Source organism: Gallinula chloropus (genome assembly GCF_964237585.1).
Source record: "Gallinula chloropus genome assembly, chromosome: 4".
Lineage (NCBI taxonomy): Eukaryota > Metazoa > Chordata > Aves > Gruiformes > Rallidae > Gallinula > Gallinula chloropus.
Genome location: NC_140088.1, coordinates 38211821 through 38230047, shown reverse-complemented (window position 1 = coordinate 38230047; position 18227 = coordinate 38211821).

The window sequence follows — 18227 nt, the reverse complement described above, 5'->3', positions numbered from 1 at the left end:
CCCCATGGGAACTGCAGCCCACAAGGACTAGCAGCTGCCATAGCATCACGGACAGAGGGAGCGGTCCTGGGCTCCCTCCTTTCTCTGCCTAGACTCTTTCTTTGATCACCTTAGTAAAAGATGTGACGCTGACCCTGCACAACTAACGTTTAACCACCTCTCAGCAGGGTTAATATAGGTGTAACCAGCCCCTATTTCCAGGGGTCTGTGGAAGATTTTGGGGCTTAAACAGTGAAACGTTTCCTTTAGGAGAGGGTCTGTTTTCTCTTTGACGAGCAACAGGTCCAGTATGGCATTATGGTTGTCAGTAACTTACCTGAAAGACCACAATAAGCCACATAAGCAAAACTTACTAGTTGCTCACAAGCACTTGGGTGTAACCACCAATGGTCTTTGCAGCACAACAGTTGGGCAGCATTCTCCAAAAACACATGGTTCTCCCTGTTCACACATGTCGGGCAGAAACCAAACCTCCTTCTGCTTGCCAGAGGCCAGGAGCAATGGCACTGTTTACCCCACTCCTGGGAACAATCAGCAAAGAAGATGAGTTCTTCCAGCAAAAGGAGGAGCTGCCCACCCACTCGATCTGGCTCCAGGTCCTGCACGGAGGCAGCTGAAAACAGAATTGACAAGACTGTGCTGGCAATAAGAAAACTTCTGCAGAACCCACTTATAAGTTGTCTAAAGCTCTATTTTCTGCCCCAATACCTAACTACCAAAACCCATGAATGGCTTATCAGGAAATAGAGTTGAACAGCTTCCAGGTGCTTCTCTAACAGGCAACTTGATCCCAAATAAATCAAGGACTTCAGATTCAGTTCTAATACAACTGAGGAGACACACTCTTTAGTTTATGATAAAGACCCATGGTTGCAAAAGGTCTCTCCAGCTGTAGGAACAGCTGTCTCATTGCTCACTCGAAACACTCAATAGGGATATTCCAGTTATTAGGCCAGGACTTTCCAAGCCTCCTTACTTTGCTCAGCTATGAAACTGGATCCTCTCTATTAAGTCCTTGAAAGCTCACAGAGCCCCACAAAATCAGCAACGTTCTATGTGAACAGACAACTCCAGGACTGCAGCCAGCCACTGGAATTTCTTTTTTAAAAAAGTGAATTCCCATTCCCCTCTTTGAAGAATAAAATGAGATTGTTTGCTTACAGGTTGGAAATTCCTAGGCAGGACTGCAACCTAAGCTAGCTAGTAACACATAAGGTTTGTGAAGGGCTTGTTTTGGCCTTCTTGCCCACCTGGGCGATACCTGAACAGCACTACAAATGGGTAAGAAGAAAAGCAACTGTCTTCAGGTTGTCTGAAGCTCCAACAGATTTTGAGCAAATTGTATAGTTGATTTCTAACAGCATAAATAACAACATCCTCCTGGATGCCGTAATTTTCCCACACAGGTAGTAACGGACTAGCCAGGGATTGTGGCTAATATTTTTAAAACTGCCTTAATATGTGCATCTTTTTGTGACTCCTTGAATGTATCTCACCATCTCTGCTCCATCAAGAATGACCACAAGCACACAGTAGCATCAGCAGTGCAATCTTTGAAATATTCATCTTATTATTTTGACAGTTCATATTTTTTCACCCCTACAGTTCTTATTTCCAGAGCAAATGTTTCCTCAATACCACTGCCTCTTCCTCCTCAGCACTGTTGCCTCTTCTCTCTTACCTTTCTTCTTGGGAAAGCATTTTTTAACACCTAGAGAAACAGCAGGAGCTGGTAGCTCAGCCTAGGTAGAGTCCTGCTTCAGCGGCTTGGTTTCCAGTCTACTGGAAGAACTGTTTTTCTGCTAAAAACCCAAAGCACTGCTAGGACAAGCCTGGCCTAGCAGTGCCTAGGAGACAGCAGCAACTACTGATGATGGCTGAAAGAACTTGTAACATTTGAAGAGACCAAGCATGCCACAATGACCTGCAGAAGAAAAGACCAACTCTTAGGCAAATGGGCAGTTTTTCCCCCAAGACCTTTGCAGAAGATACTGAAGGAAGAAAGGGGTGGGGGGAGAGGGATGGGGAACTGAAGAGATCTTGATGTTGTCCCCCCCAGCTACTTGCTTCTTTCAGATTCTCAAAAAAATATTCCCTTTTCATGAAGAATATTCAGTTGCTCGAATCCAGAAATAAAAACTGTGCAATGTTATAGTAAGAACCGATGTCCAAGCGTCATGCATCCTTCTTGCATCGTACTGCAAGAGAAAAAGGTCTGTTCTCCAAACAGCAGGTCACCAGTTCTTTCCAATGGGCTATGTGTTTTTCTTATCCATTTAACTTATAGGTACAAAAAAGTTTCCTTGGTGAAAATGTAAGTTGCTGGTTACTTTTTCAGGCAAAGTCTCTTGGACTTGGATAGCTTCTTCCCCTCCCTCCAAAATAACCCATACCTTGATGTGTAAGCTCTCCATCCTTTAATTGGAGCAGGTCAAACAGATCCTTGACATAGTGCCCCAGATGCCCAGAGCAATCTGCTTTGTTATGATTTTAAGTAGCACCACAGTGAAATTAATTTGAGATGTTCCAGAAGTTTCAGCAAAAATGCAGACTGAAGGTTAATGTGACCTTGCTTGGCTTTGACTCCAAGCTGGGCAAAACACAGCCATCAATCACAGATGAACATCCATCCCTTTGCAGGCAGCAACTATCCCATTACAACTATCAGGTTACACAAGGGTTGAAACACAGACATATAAGCTCAGTTTCACCCATCTTTTGGCTGTAGCTAACCAGTTTCTCTGAAAATAATGAGGTGAAACCTTGTGCTCTCTCTCTCCTGATAAAGGTCATTCATTTGCACTGTAATAAAACACAAACATGCACAAAAAATAACCTGGAAAACATGCTGGGAGCCTGCCAGGGTTTATTTAACCCAGTTAAACCACATCACTGGCTGCAAGAGCACTTGGCAACTGAGAGAGGCCACAAGCTGGAAACACCAGAGTTTGTTTCAGGGCAGATAATAAACCAGAAGGCCGGAAAGGACCGGCTTTGCTTCTCCAGTCCCTTTGTTAGTGGGGACTGGAGTAGAAGCTGGGGGACCAGAATACTTGGAGATGGTTGGCAAGGAAAGACATCAACTGCAGCAAGTGCAGCAACAGCAAGGGAATCATCTGGGCAGGAGAGAGATGAGCATGGGTTTTGGGAGAAGTACAGAGACAGGAGAAAAGCAGGAAGGGAACGGTCTGGGAGGGATGCACGACAGAGCTGGAGAAAAAAAAAAAGTACCATGAGGATAGGGAGAGAAGAAAAAGCAACTTGAGTCAGATGCCCCATACTCTCCCATTCATTATTGGTATCTGCCTCGACAACAGCTGGTGCTGGAGACACGGGGCAAGGAAGGGCAGAGCAAAGGCTGGCAGCATCATCAGGCTGCTCGTGGTGAGCTGGGGTGACACACACAGTGCACTTCAACAGCGTGTCAGTCCTCCACATGCTCCTCCTGCTCCCTGGCTAAGGTAGGCTAAAGCTGCAGCCACAACCTTCAGCAACACAAAATTAACTCCACTGAAGGACACAGGGCTCTGCAAGTTTCATGAACTGACATGAAATCTAGCCCCATGTTTCCAGGCAGATGCACAATAGGAATTAAGGGACTCACACTGAGATTTTTTCCTTTCAGCATGGATTTGAGGAGCCCAAGATCACAACTACTGAGTGAAATAGGTCTTGGGAGGCTCAGAGCATTAGCAGAGCCTCACCAGGACATGTCTCCAGGTGCCAGCACTCCTTGTTGCAGGGGCTGATTGCACTGGCTGGATTTGAAGACTTCATGGGGCAAAGACATCCTTTTCTTTCTGTAACAAGCTGCCCGTGTTCTAGCCCCAGCTTCTTGCAATAGATGCTTTCCTAGGAAAGCCTTTGTTAGGAAACAAAGCCCTAATATTTCAAAAGCTTTCTAGGGATTGTTAATACATCAAAACCTACATTCCTTCTAGGACAGCTCCTGATTATTTTATTCTTAAAAAAAAAATTCAGTAACTCAAAAGGAACTTTTTATTTCCTAGTGTATTCTATCACTCAATAAAATTGTAACTATTTGTTGACTATAAAAATGCTTTATCTGTTTTGTTTTCTCTAGTCACAGCCAGAGCCACTGTGGTGCTCAAAGAATCTGGAGCATGTTCTGCAACACAAACCCACTAACAGGTAGCATGGAAAGCCAGTGAAACCTGCTAGGACATTTCTAAGGTGTGAATGTCACCATCCAGGACTGACCCTGAGATCAAGAATGTATGTTCAAATACAGAATTCGTAAAGGATTAGGGTAGGGTGAGCATAGAGGATGATTCCAATACCTGAAGGGAGCATACAGACAGGAGGGGAATCAACTTTTTAAAAGGGCAGACACTGGCAGGACAAGGGGGATGGAGTGAAGCTGAAGGAGGGAAGTGTTAGATTAGATATCAGAGGGCTGTTCTTTACAGAGAGAGTAGTGAGGGACTGGAACAGGCTGCCCAGAGACGTGGCGTATGCCCCATCCCTGGGGATGTTCAAGGCCAGGTTGGATGGGGCCCTGGGCAACATTGTGTAGATCCAGGCCTGGAGGTTGGTGGCCCTGCCTGTGGCATTGGGATTGGAACTGTGTGATCCTTGGGGTCCCTTGCAACCCAGACCAGTCTATGATTCAAGTCTGAATTTCAGCTTTCATCTTGTAATTGCTGTTCTTAATGATTCAAAATTAGAGCCCAGCCCAAGACCTATAAACACTGGGGTAGCAAACTCTAGAGAAGGATTTGGGATCAGATTTTCTCATTACAGCTTCCCTTGTTTTCCTAACGGTAGTTTCTCTTATAGAGGAACTGTTACAGATGGTGATTTTCTACATCCTAGGGTGAAATGAGTGAAATTAATTTTATGGCATTGATGACAGACAGATTTCTTTGGCAGTCTTCCCATTGCCTGGCAATGCTGGTGGTGCTTATCCTCATCTTGGAAACAAACACCAAAGAAAATGAGATCTTCCAGTAGAAAGATTTGCCCAGCTATTCAAACTCCAGACCAGCTGGGAACAAAACTTACGCGAAAACTTTTGCATAAGCTTCTTAAAAGTTGACTAGACCTCAATTCTCTGCCCATTCATGGCTCATCCAAAGGTATGGTAAGCAGCTTGCAGTAGCAGTTCTGACTGACAACTTGATCCAGTGCTTCAGCAGGCTTTAGGTCAACACCATCAGTGGGCTTTAGGTCAGTCTGGGAGCTTTAACACAACTGGGAGACTGTGGGTTCTGGCAAATAAACCCATTTGAACTGTATCGGCAGATGGAGGAGCACACAACGGGCAGAGGCTGTCAGTAGGAATCACATAGGCTGTCCTAGGTCAGGAGACAAAATTATGGTCAGGGAAGGCCAGTCTTTGTGTATCTGTTACCTTAAATCAATACTACTGTTTCCCAGAGTACACATTAATTGCTTCATAGGTAAACTCATTCTGCACAGAAAGCACTCTATGAGAAGTCATAGAACTCAGGCAATGACCCTACCTTGCCCCATTATTAGGACTTTTATTTGATCCTAGAATAAACACAATTCCCTTTTACAAATACAGAGAACTCTTACACAAAAAATAAACTGTTACAAATTGATATCTCACCTGTCTTTCTTCCCTGGGAGTGCAACCATTCCCAGAACCTCTGAGCATCCTAAGGCAACACAGCTTGGAGGGGAACAAGGACTGGATAGTTCTGAGTTCCCATTCTGAATGAAGATGCCCACACTCCAGTCACATCACACAGCCATACTAAAACCCTCTCTACTTTTACACAGGGCTTGTTCCTCTGCTGGGAATCCACAAGCATTAGTCCAAATGCATCAAGCTGGCCAGTTTTCCAAGTTTTATCTTCCACAAGATTAAGCTCAGCTTATCCAAAGTTCAGTTTATCCTCCAGCTGGGAACTTGGGAAACCATACTGACCCTGTGAACACAGTAGTGGCTGGGATGTCTTAATTTTTTTTTTAGTTTATCTCACTTGAAGTATCAGTAAGTTGTAACAGACTAAACTTTCCATGGGCTAATTGAAATTAGAGCCTTTTCAATTCCCTCTGTTGATATTAGCATGTGAATGGTAAGGAATCTAATATAAAATCAACATGAAATATGCCTAATATTCTTATGTTAAATACTCATATGCCTAGCATTGAGCTTATCAATTCCAACTCTAGTTTAAGCTACTTAATGGCTTAAAAAATAAATTAAAATAAAATAAAATAGTTTTTAAAAGAATAATGTTAACTGGGAACACCACACAGCTAACACAAACAGGTCCAGGAGATTCCAAAAGCAACTGGGAAATAACTTTTTTGTTCATGTTCTAAGGGGACTGATGAGGAAAGGTGCCCTCCTAAGTCTCCTGCTCATAAACAGAGGAGGATTCATGGGGGAAGTGGTGGTAGGTGGCTGTCTTGGCCACAGTGACCATGAAGTAGTGGAATTTAAAATCTTTGGCGAGAGGAGGAAAACTGCCTCCAAAACATCAACACTGGGTATGGGGAGAGCAGATTTTGGACTGCTCAGGGAACTAGTTTGTAAGGTCCCCTGTGAAACTGCTTTTGAAGGCATTAATCCAGGCCACTTTTTAAGTACTGCCTTCTAAAAGCACAAGAACAAGCAAATCCACAACATCAGAAATCCCTTTTTAGGGAGAAAATTCATGTGCCCAAAGCTCACTTAGAGCTGAGGCTGGCCAATACTATAGCAAACAATAAAAAGGGATTTTTCAAATGCATTAAGAGGAGCACCAGAGAAATCATTGGTCAATGAGAATGGTCACCTTACTGACAGGGATGTAGACAAAGCAGAGACATTTAACACCTTCTTTGCCTCTGTCTTCAACATAGTCAATGGGCTCTGGGGCTCCACATTGAGCTGGAGGACTGTGATGGGGGTAATGATAAATTCCTATTTAACCCTGAACTTGTGGGTGATTTTCTGCTCCATCTGGGTACATATAAGTCCATGGACCCCAATGGATTCATCCCAGGGTATTCAGGGAGCTGGCTGATGTAATTGCAAGACCTCTCAATAATTTTCAAATGGTCATAGGAATCTGGAGAGGTCTCAGTTGACTGGAAGCTGGCAAACATTGTCCCAATTTTCAAGAAGGGTAAGAAAGGAGAACCTGGTAATTACAGGCCTGTCAGTCTCACCTCAGAGCCTGGTAAAATTTTGGAGAATTTTCATAACTCATACTGGAAGTTACTGAAAAATACCTAAAGGACAATGCAGTCATTGGTCACAGCCAACACCGGTTCAGAAGAGGAAGTTCTTGTCTATCCAATCATGATTCCCTTTTATGACAAGGTCACCCAGCTGGTTGACCAAGGGAAACCAGCTGGCGTTACCTTTTGGGGTTTCAGTAAGGTTTTTGATAGTGTGCCTCACCAGTATCTTGCTGGACAAAGTGCCCAAAGCCATAATGCATGGAGGGGGCAATTGGCTAAAGGATCAGGCCCAGGGGGTGATAGTGAATGGGGGAACATCAGACTGGCAGCCAGTCACTAGTGGAGTTCCCCAGTGATCCACTTTAGGGCCAGTTCTTTTTAACACTTTCATAAACAACCTGGACTCAGGACTAGACAATATCTTAAGTAAATTTGCAGATGACACCAAATTGGGAGGAGCTGTTGACTACATTGAGGGTGGAGAAGCCTTACAGAGAGACCTGGGCAGATCAGAGAGCTGGACAATCCCCAACCACATGAAGTTAAACAAGGGCAAGTGCCAGATTCAGCACGTGGAAAGGGACAACCCTGGTTGCACATACAGACTGGGGGATGAGACACTGGAGGCCAGCTGTGCTGAGGAGGATTTGGGGGTCTTGGTCAACAGCAAGTTACCTGTGAGCCAGCAGCATGCCCAGGCAGCCAGGAGGGGCAACTGCATCCTGGGGTGCATCAAGCACGGCATGGCTGGTCCAGGGAGGGGACTGTCCTGCTCTGCCCTGTGCTGGGGCGGCCTCACCTCCAGTCAAGAGGGACACAAAACTATTAGAGAATATCCAGAGGAGGGCAGCGAGGATGGGGAAGGATCTGGAGGGGAAGGCTTACAAGGAGAGACTGAAGGCCCTGGGTTTGTCCAGCCTGGAGAAGAGGAGGCTGATAGAAGACCACACAGCGGTCTGTGGCTTCCTGATGAGGGGAGCGAAGGGACAGGCTCTGATCTCTTCTCTTTGGCAGCCAGTGATAGAACCTGAGGAAACAGCATGAAGCTGACAGGGGAGGCTCAGGTTGGATATGAGAAAGAGATTTTACTGGGGGTGGGGGTGGTCAGGCACTGGCACAGGCTCCCCAGGGAAGTGGTCACAGCACTGAGCTTGGCTGAGTTCAAGAAGCATCTGAACAATGCCCTCAGTCCCACGCTCTGATTGGCAGGGCCTGTGTGGAGCCATGGGTTGGACTTGATGATCCTTAGGGGTCCCTTCCAGCTCAGGAGATTCTGTGATTCTACAGATATTGTCAAGACCATAAAGACTCCTTCATCCATGAGCAATATGGCTTTAAAAAAAAATAATCTGTTTTACTTACCTCACAGCAGCCCAGTTCCAGATCTCTTGGGAAACTGCACACTTCACAGCATACCTGGTATGTGGCATCAGTGTGGTGAGGAAGGTGTTCATGGTGCTCATACATACAGGTTTTGCTTGGATAGTGAACGAAGGGACGTTGTCACATGGCTTCCTTCTTGCAACAGGTTTTTCAAGTTCTGTTCAGAAAAGGCAATGACAAGCTCAGCCTCTGAAGAACCTGAGATTTCCATTCAGCGTTTTTGAGGTTCTGCCATGTTATTATTGTACAGTTTATTGGGAAGCTTGAAAAATCTGCCTGAATTCCTCAAACACAACATAGAAACATTTTTGTTGCACATACTACTACTGTCCCTCTCTCCTGGCTGTCTGAAGTTCCTACAGAATGGGCTATAGGTGAAGCTGCTAGCCTCTTGGAAGGCAAACCTCTAAATCACATTTCCAGCCACAGAATCATCATCCATTTGAAAAGCATCTTGTAACATTAAGGGAAAAAAATACAGAACTCCAGAATTCAAAAGCAAGCTAGGGATGAATCATCCCCCCATGGCAACCCTAAGACTGCCCTGGGATGGATCTCTTGAGCAGAGTTTTCCTGTGCATAGCTCAGCAGCAGCAAGAAACAAGCACAATGCTTCCAACATCCTGGAAATCTGCCATTCCAGCATACTAAGGTCTGAATCCAGATGTCATTCCTTTTCTTCAGGAAGACGTTAAGATCCTCCATGATCCCCAGCTACCTCGGTTGGTTAAAAATGCAGTCACTTGCTACTGAAAGTGTGTGTTTTTGGAAGCACCAGCATTCCCAGGCACTACTGGAAATGGGAACAACTGCTAAAATCCCTTCCAGCAAAACCCACTACCACCCAGCTGGGACCAGCAAGATGGAATGCAGAAAACTACTCATATCTGGGATCCTAGTCTATATTCAGGCCAACTCGTGATGTACATGGAAAGTTAAGGCTGTCTCCTGAAATATCATGGTACAAATATGATTATTATGGGCTATGGATTATTGATGATAAATTGGCTTTCATGGTAACAAGTGCTATGTGTTGACAGTTATATAAAATTGAACCATACAATGGATATGTTCCAGTTTTTTACCTTTGGGCAAAGATTTTTCTAGCCTCAGCAAGAAGATGGACTCCTTGGCAAGCAAGCATTAGGATTCAAAGCCTTCTCTAGTTGCTGACCAAGTTCTGGATCACAGTTTTTCTCTCTATTGGAATGCCTTTCCTAGCAGCCCAGGGAGACAAACTGCTCAGCAGCCAGCTGCAGAGTTCCACAGCATGCATACCCAGTTCCAGATGTTTGGTGGAAAGCCCAATTTTGTTTAAGAAGAGTCATCTCTCAGTAACTCCCATTGTCTGGCTAATTCTGACCAAGAAATGCAATTCGGGGGAAGTGGTAGGTATTTTTTAGCCTGGAGTTAATCATGGCTGAAAGATAAGAGCATCCAGTCCAACTGATACTAACAGATAACATCGTCCTACAACAACACGCAGTGCTCAACCTGAGACAAAGATGTTATTCTTAGGCTGTACCTATACTTGGGGACTCCATCCAAGTCAGCAAGCTGCATTTTGTAAATAAAGGTGCTATCTAACCCCTATCAAGGTCACTTGGTTGCACATATGAGCTCCACTGGTGCGAAAGATGACTGTTTTCTTAAACACCCAGAGGTTTTGTAACAGAGCTCTTTCAAGCACTGCTAACAACCAAGGTTTGAATCTCAAGCACAAGCTACTCAGGTCAAGCCAAAGCAGCCAAGGGAAGCTCAGCAGAAAGACAAGACTCTCAGGAAATAAGTAGGAAGAAGCTCAATGAGAAGGATCCTCGCATAAGCAGCACCACCCTTACCTGGAGCATTGTTCTTGGCACAATTAAACTACCAGGCCACTTGTTAGCCATGTGCTGAAATCATATATGCCAATGAGAAGATTCATCACAGTAATTGCTTGTGATTGCACACATCCTAATTGACATGGGTGTGGTTGGTCTACTTGTCTGATTTGCTTAATTCAATTATCTTGCGCTCAGATCAGCACTCCTCTGTGACCTGTTTTTTCCACAAAATGTAGGAACCATACTGTACGTTTTCTTCTGTGATTTTCCTCTTGTTTTTCTAGTGACTGGCACCAATGCAGAGCCCGTGTGCACGTGGCCGATTACAAAGAATGCTGGACAGTCTTGGGTGCAGCCCAAATCAACCTACTTCACTGGGAATCCCCACGGGTCTCATGTCAGTGCTTGTCTCCACCGTTTCACTGCCCTTCTACCAGAAGTCCATAGAGCAGCTGTGGAAATTGTTTCAGGTCCCTTCCGTGCTGAACATCATCCCGAATCAGGAAAGCATAGCAGCTCTGGCGAAGAGATCTCCAAGGGATTTGGGGAGTCACTGCCCATGAGTGGGCAAAATGACAGCTGAGGTCAGAAGAACATGCTTAGCATTGCAATTAGACTGATGATTATACCATTAGAATTAGTCTGGAAAACTTGTATTAAAAAAATAGATGAATCCTTGCTTACAGATGCCTGATAAAGCCTGAAAATTTGGGTTCTGAATCTACAGGAGATGCTGCTGCTTTCTCAGCTCAAGCGAGTTTCTCCTCCTTCCTGGTCCTATGAGCAATTCCAGATCAATCACTCTGACTTGAAATTATTGCCCTCTGCAAGTCAGTAGTCCTTGTGCTTCTCTCTAATTTCATCTCCTTTAACATTCCCTGTCTTGTCTCTTGACACTTCCCACTAAACACCCTATTTAAAGCTTTCCCTGTTCTTCACCTCAGTGTCTTCTGCCACACTGTGCCCAGATCCCCTGTGACAGAGGGACCCACGGGATATACTATTACTTGAGAAGTAAGGAGGGGCTGGTCTCTTTGGACACCTTTTGTGAAGAAGATGCTGAAGATCCTTTGCTGTTTAGCCAAGCTCTGTGGTGCACAGGCTTGCAACCATTTTACTGCAGCTCCCTGTGGCACCAGCCCTGCTGTAAGGGACCTCGCTGTCCTCTGAGCGCTGCTCACTTGAGCTCAAACAAAAAGCAGATAGTGACACATTCGGAATCATAGGATGCATTAGGTTGGCAGGGACCTTTAAAGGCCATCTAATCCAATCCCCTGCAGTGAGCAGGGGCACCTTTAGATCAGATTGCTCAAGTCTGATCTTGAATGACTCCAGGGATGGGGCCTCCACCGGCTCTCTAGACAACCTCTTCCAGTGTCTCACCAGTCTCAGAGTGAAGAGCTTCTTCCTAATGCCTCATCTAAATTTAGGCTTGACCAAGCCCCCAGCAACAGGTGTGTAACTACAGCATCTCACTGATGACCAAAATTTGAAGGGTATCATCACAGCCACAGAGCAAGCAGGGCTAGAAGGCATCTTGCTATCTCCAACTCATCCCTTGCAAACAGGAATTACCCCACTGGGAACTGGATCCCGACCATCCTGCCAAAGTTACGTAAAGCCACACAAAGTCCAGCTAAAGTAGCAGTTTGGCCTAAGCCAACGTGTCATCTCCTCTCAGCTCAGCCCAATAACCCTTGCACAAACATTGACATATTGACTCGATAAACAGCCAAAGTGACCCCCTGGCTTCCAGCACCAGTGGCACCACTGGGACTGCTCCTATAAGGAACGTGTTGCCTTGGCAGAGCTGACCAGCCCCGGCCCTCAGTGCCACGTGCACATTTAGAGTTGTGCCAGGACACTGACTGCTTCCTAGCAGGGCAACATTCCCTGAAATTCTGAAGCAACTGGAAATCCCCCCCCACGGCTGATGGAGCGCTGCCCGTTCTGCAGCAATCCTCCCTGGTTTGAAACGTTTATCTTAAAGGAGCGCTGCTAGTCGTGGTGAAAGCTTTGAAATAACTGACTTCTTTGAGGTCATCTACTTACCTTGTCCTTGTCTGCACCTGGAACAAACAAAAAGCCCTTTCATGTATTGGCTCCTGGAAACATACATCTCTCTGTGCATGTGGGGACAGCCTGACCGACTGCACAAAGACAACCTGGTTTACAGCCCTGTGCAAACCCCAGGTAACTTTAAAGGCAGGGTAAAGGACAGGACCAGTGGACCCAGGGAACTGCCATGAGCAACCAAATCCCTAGGTCTGGTACCCTGGTTTCTGTCTTCCTGCTATTCTGTCTCCTAGATCCTGCATTTAAGCACATATTAACATCCCTAAAAGAACCTAATCACACACCACACTAACATCCAGAAGAGATGTAAAACATCCCTTTTCTGTCCCAAACTCAAGCTCCTTTGCAGTCCAGGTCACTCCAGACCTGCAGCCCCTTTTTCCTCCCAGCGAGGAATACATGTACAAATGATCAGAGCCCCACACAGAAGTAGACCAAATATCTCAAACATATATACCCACCTTATCACTCCTACTAGAGCTCTACTAGAAGCTGTCCTAAATGGTGTGCCCCAAATAGCCACCTCCGGGTAGAAACTGTTCATCTCCAAGTCTGATGGGGAAAGCAAAGCTCCAAGACAGATGGCTGAACTGACACCACCCAGATAACCTACACTGGAACTGGTGCAGGAAACAAAACCCCCCAAAAAACAAACAAAAACCAGCATAGGAAGGTCTCTGGTTCCTTTTGCTGTAACTGCCAGATTATCTGTGTTTTGGTGTCACACCGCGAACACAAGTTTGCACATCCTGCAAGCTTGGTTATTGAAAATGCTACCAAACATCAGAGGCTGCTGCTGAAGATGCCAGTAGCACAACAAATAGACTATCAAGCTTCATGGACATTTCTCCTGGTGCATCTATACCTCTATAGTACTACCACAAACATCCTTACTTGAGCTGGCCAGGCCTCTGCGTGGATTGTCACAGGGACAAATGAGGATCTCAATCCCTCACAGCACACCCTTCTCTGGTCCTGCAGTAACTAGGGCATCTCCAGGGCAAAAACATAGTCAGGTCCCACCTGATCTCACCCTCATGAACCCCAAGAAGAGATTGATGTCATATACATGTGCTTTTCTGCTTACAGAACACAGAAAAGGGGATTGCACAAAGGCTGATGTATGGACACATTGCTCCAGATACAATACAAACCCACCTGTATGTTTTATGGAGGGGAAAGGATTTAGGAGGGAGAGAGGAAGAAAACCAAAGTCCTCTCCAAAGATTTTGCTCCTTTCAAGTAAGTCAAACACATCTACAAAGGTAGATGTTAGAACTACCGCCCAGCTGAAGCTCTTTTTTGGCCCAGGATGGGCTAACAGGCCCCATAATGAGGTGCAAATGGCTGCAAGAAGACATGTCTGTCATACAAATGAACCCAGAGACCGTTCAAAAGACATGGAGATGGTCTGACAACTGGCCTCTAGTTTATTCCTGAGAGAAAAAGCAGCAGGGAAAGCGCTGGCAGGCGAGGTGGGCACTTGGGGATAAGGACAGGGCTGATGTCTCCTCAGACCATAGAAGCTTAGGAGCCGAGCTCGAAGTTCAGCCCCCACCCTGGGGCAGCTCCTGAACAGTAATCCCTACTGATCCTAGTAAGGACGTGATGCCTAAAAGCCCAGGCACAGTGAAGCATTCAGTCTCTCACCCCACCACCCTCAGTGTTTCCACACGTTCCTCAGGCTTAACCAAGGATCCTTTAAAGAAACAGAACTCCTTTCCCTTTCCCTTTCCCTTTCCCTTTCCCTTTCCCTTTCCTTTCCTTTCCTTTCCTTTCCTTTCCCACCAAACACCAATCCCTGTGGCCAGCAGCGAGGGAAGGCTCCAGAAAGACGCCGGAGAAGGGGCTGCAGAAGGCAGGGCGGTGGGTGTGATGCTGGCAGAGGCAGGAGCAGAAGAGAGGGAGGAGCCCTGGGGTTGCCCCGTTCTCGCAGGGCAGAGGGGTGAGCACAGCTCTGGTCTCCTCTGCCCTCTTGTGGCTGCCTGGCCATGCTGCGGGGGGACCTACAAAACCAAGCCAAGATTGATACCCCGCTCTGGAGACAGCTTCCAATCCAACCTTCAACAGTTTGGCGCAGGGAAGCTCAAGAGCTGAGAAGCACAGGGCGACTTTAGTCCTCTGAGCACAGGGAACAGCCCACTCCGGGTCCAGTGGGGAAGGGATGTGCAGCTTTGAGTCTGGGCAGCCCTTCTAAATGCTCCATCATATCTTCATCAAATGCTTCAGCAGCAGAGGGGTGGCAGCAGGGACAGGGCGGGGATTGTCCCTCTCTGCTCTGCCCTCATGAGGCCCCAGCTGGAGTCCTGTGTCCAGATTTGAGGGGTCCAATACAATAAAGATGTGGGACTGTCGGAGAGGGTTCAGAAGGGGCCAGAAAGATGATCAGCGGGCTGGAGCACCTCCCCTACAAAGAGAGGCTGAGGGAGCTGGGCTTGTTCAGCCGGGTGAAGAGGAGGCTGTGGGAAAACTTCATTGCAGCCTTCCAGTACCTGAAGGGAGCAGAGAAACAGGAGGGGAAGCAGCTTGTTAAAGGGCAGACACTGGCAGGACAAGGGGGATGGAGTGAAGCTGAAGGAGGGAAGGGTGAGATGAGCTATTAGGGGAAAGTTCTTTACAGAGAGAGTGGTGAGGGTCTGGAACAGGCTGCCCAGAGAGGTGGTAGGTGCCCATCCCTGGGGGTGTTCAAGGCCAGGTTGGATGGGGCCCTCGGCAACCTTGTGTAGCTCCAGGCCTGGAGGTTGGTGGCTCTGCCTGTGGCAGGGGGGTTGAGGCTCTGTGTTCCTTGGGGTCCCCTCCACCCCAGACCATTCTATGATTCTATGATCTTCTGTTGCTCCTGGTGGCTGCCTGCCATTTCCCTTGAACCCCCCCACCTCTCCAGGGGAATTTGCTCTTCAGGCAGCTCCCTGCTGCTCCCAGCCCTGCTCCACTCCAGCCCTGGAAGTGAGGGCACAAGCAGGATGGGCAGACACCACCACCAAGTGCACCAGCCACTTGTTTTCCCCCTCTGTGTCCAGATGACTCACCCTATGGAACAGTGACGCTGTTTGAAATACAGAAGGAGCACAGGACCTATGGGTACACACCACTGCTCTGTCCCAGTTCTCCACATCCCAGAGATGGAAGCCCCTTCCTCTGGGCACTCACTGAACCGAGCGGCCTCCTGCAACCTTCTTCCCTCCTTCCCACAGTGGCAAATGCCAACAAGTGCGAATCCAGACTGGATAAATTATGGACCCTCACCAACCTGCACAGGGAAATCCAAGAGCAGCAGCAAAGGGCGGCTCATCCCCGCAGAGGAAGGCAGGAATTGTGATGTTTATACAGGAATGGTGGTGTGGTTGCATGTGGCAGGGTTCTGGTGAAGAAGGGTTCTGCCAGAAGCAGCTAGAAGCTTCCCTTGGGTCTGAGGCTGGACCCATCGCTGACCAAGGCTGAGCCCATCGACAATGGTCACAGCGCCTCTGGGAGTCACAGTGAGGAGAAAAACCCACAAGCAGCTGCTTTGTGCTCCCAGAGAAGGGAGTGAGATGTGAGGAACTGTTTAGGCACCAAGGTCAGTGAAGAAGTGGGGGGATGAGGCACTCCAGGTGCTGGAGAGAAAGATTACCCTGCAGCCCTGGGGAGAAGAGACATGGAGAAGGCCATGGTGGAGCAAGCTGTTCCCCAGCAGCCCATGGTAACAGGGAGCAGAGATCCCATCCACAGCCCATGGAGGACCCCACACTGGAGCAGGTAGAGACACCTGAAGGATGCTGTGACTCTGTGGGAAGCAACATCCTGGTAGCAGGACTGGCAGCCTGTGGAGACACCAAGCCAGCAGGTTTCCTGAGGGGACTTGTGACTCCGTGGGGAATCAGGATGGAGCAGTCAGGTCCTGGAGGTCAGCACCCCAGGGAAGGGATCAATGCTGGGGCAGCTGAGGAAAAGCTGAATCCCTGTGAGAAAGGGCTCATGTTGTAGGAGTTCGTGGAGGAGAGAAAAACAGTGAGTGAAGCCAGACTGACCCCGTTTCCCACCTGGAAGAGCTGGAGAGCAGCTATCACAGCAGGGCAGGCACATACTGTACCCACAACCAGCTGCCATCACTCACTTGTGTTTGCCTCTGCTCTGGCATGGAGCTGGGCATGGGCTGAGGCCAGGGGAAGCCAGCCAGAGTCCCCCTTCTCCTTCAGTAAAGTTCAAGAAGGGGCCTGCAGGAGCTGGACCTCCCTTTCAATAAGATAAGGTGTTCTGTTTTCAAATCCAGCTGCAGCTAAAAGCAGGGGGAGCTACCTGAGGAGCAGGAGCTTGTTCAGCACCCAGCTCTGCTGGACTCACACCTGCCAGCTCCTGCCTTCGCATCCAAAGCGCCAGGGCCCCAAGCAGCCAAGAAGAGACCTGCCAAAGGCGGCTCCACGATTCAGAAGTCTCCAGAAAAGAGACACTCACTCTACACCACTAAAGACCCTTTGGCAACAGAAGCTTTGGAAAGACTCCCACCAGAGTTCTGCCTCCACCTGCCAACAGGAAAAGCAGGAGACTGCTCAGCCCTGCAAGTGGAAAGGAAGGAAAAAGATCCTTGACTTGCCCTGCCTTTGGGACAGCCAGCATGTCCCAGGCAACGCTTCAAGGCAGCAAACTGAAGGAGACCAGAAGTGAGCAGGAAGAGGCATCACTCAGCAAGAACCACACAGGCCTTGTCACAAGAAAAACCTGTGTGAGAAGTGTGGCTGAGTGCCCAGGGAGCAGCCAGCTGCAGGGGGGGCAGATCAAGAAGCAGAACATGAAGCCTCAGGGCCCCCAGGACACCGAGCAGCAGTAAGAGAAGCACAGAGCACAATGCCAGCCGTGTTTTTTCCTCTTGGCTACTGTGCACTCCCCCACCTGACCCAACCCTAGAACTGCTCCACACCTTGGCAGAGGTTAATAGCAAATGTTTATTTTCCATTATTAAAGAGCAGGGTGCAACCATCCCGCCGGTAACGGAGTGACTGATACTCAATTACACATTGTTCTCTCTGCTTTGTTCTGTATGTAAGACAAGCTTATACAATGCATTTCCCCAACTCCTTCCATCTCCAAAGTGCTTTACAAAGTGACACTGGGGGAGAGGGAACCCCACACACCAACCCATCTCCTACACAGAGAGATCACCTCATTCCCAGTGCTGCAATGCAGCCACATCTGTTATGCAATGTAGCAGCTGGTGGCACAGGGTGACACTTAAGAGATCAAAAGCTGAGGGGTAACAGATACAAGGAGACACTGCCAAGGACAGAATTTACCTGAGCTGAAACCTGCAGCTGGGAAAAGACATTTTGTTTTCTCCTCTAGAAAAGTTGGTATCAAAAAATCTGCAGACACCACCAAGAGATGCAGATGTATCGCTAGCTCAAGACCCAGACTGACTCCTGACCAAACATGTGCTTTGTAAGCTTTTACTCCACATTTGAAACATACTCCTTTGGTGAAGAGTAGCAGATGTACACACTCTTGTGGCTAAGCTGAGCAGCATGAGTTTGGACACCCAGCTGGGTGGGGTTAACAACCTGGACTGAACAGATCAGCCCTTCCCAAGTCGAAGGCCGTAGGTATTGTCAGGAACACGTTCTCCCAGCTCTGGAGATGAGGACTCGGGTTTCACATAGCTACTAACCCTTGGCAAACAGTACCATAGGCCAGTATAGCTGTGAGGAAAGGAGTCCCCTGAGGAGCAACTTACTGCCAATGTGCTCAGGGGCAGGAAAGCTTGTGCTCACAGGGGTCTTCCCCAGAGGGTTCTCAGACCTGCTG